Genomic DNA, 3,865 nt, shown 5'->3' on the forward strand with positions numbered 1-3,865 from the left:
ACACACACACACACACACAAACACACACACACACAAACACACACACAAACACACACACACACAAACACACACACACACAGATACACACTCACAGACGAATACACTATACACACAAAAACACCATTTTCGTTTTTATTCCACTTGTAGTTTCATATTTGATGTAGGTGAACTCCACATGAAACCTATTTAATCGAAAACCTAACGTCTGAGTCAGTATTTTTACTTTGATCGCTAGTTTAGTTTGATCTTTTCTATTTGTCTTGAACCTTGTAATTTGTCTAGTGTCTGGTATCATCTCCTCAGCCTCCGGTTCACTGCCTAACTTTATCTGTCTACCGTCTTGCTTTATCTATTCTCTATTCAGATTTACCGGCTCACTATCTAGTTTGACTTATCTCCTGTAAAGAAGACGAAGAAGCATCTACATAGTCGCTCGACCTGTAAGAAGTTGCAGCCAAGTATCCTTCAAATCACACCTAACCGTTTAAAAAAAATGACTAGTGTAGTCCCAAATACGAGGATTGTATCGAAAGTAAATGAAAAAATGTCTGACATAAGTCGTTTAAATTGCACATGTGTTTCCTCGTGCTTTTCTCCATTGCAGGAAAATAAGGGGTTCCAAGTGGAAGTGACATGATTTCACTGGGTCCTTTCTGTAGGAACGATGCAGGTTGTCCGATATCCACAGAAGGTTATAGGTTCTTTGCAGAGATGACATCATTGACAAGAGCAATGTGCTCAGATGGATGAAGCGTAAAAAAAAGGAAGCTAGTATCGAAAGTAAACAGTGAATGGATGAATTGATTCGCGCGAATAGACGAGTTACAATCCGTGAGCTTGTTGTGCAACTTGACTGTAGTCACAATACACTACAGATATTGGAAAACTTTGGATATTAGAAAGTGAGTAGCTTGGTTATTGACAACTGATCTGAAAAAGAGAAGGGTGTAAATCTGCTCTGATCTGCTGGAGGCGTTTCAACCAATGGAGACATGCTTTTTTTCCCCCGATCTGGTGAAAAGAGAGGAAATGTGGGTCTAGCTTTATGATCCGGAAACGAAGGTTCAGTCTGCGGGGTAACGTCACACCTCTTCTCTGATACCTAAAAAGTTCAAAGGCCAGCGATCGACAAGGACACTTAGTGGTGTCTACTTTGGAGAATGAGAATGGAGTCATTCCTCCTTGATCTTCTGGAATGTGGATGTACGGTGAATAGCGAGCAGTACATTGAGACACTCAAAAAGCTGATAAAATCCATTTGGAGGAAGAAACCGGACAAGAGTCTGAAAGCGATTCACATTCGCCATGACAATGTGCGACCACGCACATCTTTAGCAACAAATCAGGCAATCGGCAAATTGGGCTGGTTTGATGTCACATGCGATGATTTGATGCCACATGCAATGTGAAAGTGGTTGTGAAGTAGTGAGTACAACGGTGCACATCAGAATATTTTCAAAGAGGGCTCGAGAATTAGGATAAACGATGGTGCATAAATACCACTTCTGATGGAAACCATGTTAAGTATTATTTTTGTATAGAAGAATAAGTTATTCTACCAACATGGGCAATTTGAATGGACAACGTAATTTAATAAAAACGTTATGCTCACGTTTGCATTACTTTCAATATAACCCCCCATACATCATATTTACAAAAACAAGTATGATCACGGCCGAAATGCCTTGAATCAAAAGTCAGCTCATTCAAGTTGATTTGGGGCTAAACAGCAACTTGCCTACTGTCTGATTTATATCGGTCCATTACCAATTTCATCAATGTTTGATTTTTACTCGTCCACCGACTTGTTTTACCGATTCACTTTTTGTAAAATGTAGCAAAATATAGGGTGTCCGTTTTATCAGTCTTAGTTTCAGTCTATCCTCCATCTGTTTTTGTGCCTTTACGTTTGCTTGTGTGTGCGCCTGCATGCATGTGAACGTATGTTGCCAATGTCGCAGACACGAATGTGGCTTGTCGGTGGCGCTCTATCATCAACATCAATGAACATGTGTAAGTTCATTGATGATGAAAGCAAGTCAAGTAATTGATTCTTATCTTACTTCAACAACAATGAAAGAACCAATTACTGTTTTATTAATGATGATGAAGCGGAAGCGTAAGAAGAAGAGAAAGAAGAGTAGGTGATGGAAGAGGATTTTCATCAACGTTATAAATATGCATTCGTTCTATAATGTAATATCTGAAGACATGCAGTAAATTACTCGTAACAAACACACGCTCGGTTAACCCAATTACTGTGTACTGAGTTCACCTGATCAAGTTTTAAACTACAACATGTATGGCAGATCAAAACTTGGTATTACGCACACACACACACACACACACACACACACATAATACACACACATGTATATATATATATATATATATATATATATATATATATATATATATATATACATGCATGTGTGTATAAATGCACGTATGTATGCATCGACCAAAATAGATATATCAGACACGTTTACATCTTATCGGTCATATTTTTCTTTGTTTTTTGTTTATTTCACTCTTAGCCTTTACTTGGTATCTAGATTGAATATATAGTTATATAGCTGCCAAGACAATGATGTATCTGAGATTTATCTACAAAAGGTCTTACAGAATTGGTGGAATACTTTGCGTGCGTATTTACATCTGTGTGTGAGTGAATATGTGTATAGTATATAGATATCTACCTATACACGTAAACATATACACACCCGCATGCACACACGCGCACACACGCACTCATATATATATATATGTCTATCTATCTATCTATCTATTTTCTATCTTTCTCTATATATAGGGATTCAACGGATTGTTAGATAACAATCCGATTATGTAACCCTCCACTCATCAGAGGTAGCAGTTATGGAATGAAAAAATATATACATACATACATGCATACATACAAGCCACCGACGAATACGATCGAGAGAATTAACCACCGTCAACAGGTTTCACTTATCTTATAGCCCTCACAGACTCTTCCCCCTGCTTCTTTTATTTTTATTTTATCTTTTTTCGTATTAACTTAATTCTTATATATATTTATTTTTTTATTTGCCGTTTAACTGTAAATTGCCTCCCTTTTCGTTTTTTCCTTGACTATGTCCACTTCGGCTGCCTTCTTCTTTTTTCTGCTTCTACTTTCTCCGGTCATTGCATTTGCTACAAAACCTCTGCAGATTTTTCACCTGTGGTATCATTTCCCGTTTTATAATTACCACTATTTACATACTACTTTCATCGATGTTTCTTCTTAAATACCACATTTTACATTCCTTCCCTTTCACCTCTACTTGCTCTTGTCTCACTTTCCCCATTCATCTCACATATTGGCACTCCGATGGCACCGAACGCCATCCTCCCACACACCCCACTACTCCACGCCACTCGACCTCCATATTTGCACACATTCACACACATACCCCACCCAAAGAAATCGCACGCTCACAAAAAATCCACTCACACATCTCCCTGTGCCCATTTATATATACAGATACTTCCCTATATATACATGCATAAATCACCCACCCGTCCTCCTTTCCTAACTTCCCCTCCATCGTAGAACCTCATAGAACCCCCATTCCTACTCGGTCCCTCACCCCATCCTTTTTCCATTCTTTTCCAACCTCATCTTCTCGTTCATTTTCCTCTTATTTCTTTTTATTTTTATCTTTCTCCTGCTAAACGACTAGCATCTGAAACGTCTAAACTTTTCTCTTCTTAAGCTTTAAACTAATAAAAAATTTGTTAAAATTTCTGCTTGCTATGTCGTCTTCTTTTCATGCTCATGTATATGTGTGTGTGCGTGAGTACATAAATATATATATATACATGATAGATCGCTGACCAC

This window comes from Octopus bimaculoides, chromosome 1 (assembly GCF_001194135.2).
Source record: "Octopus bimaculoides isolate UCB-OBI-ISO-001 chromosome 1, ASM119413v2, whole genome shotgun sequence".
Classification (NCBI taxonomy): Eukaryota; Metazoa; Mollusca; class Cephalopoda; order Octopoda; family Octopodidae; genus Octopus; species Octopus bimaculoides.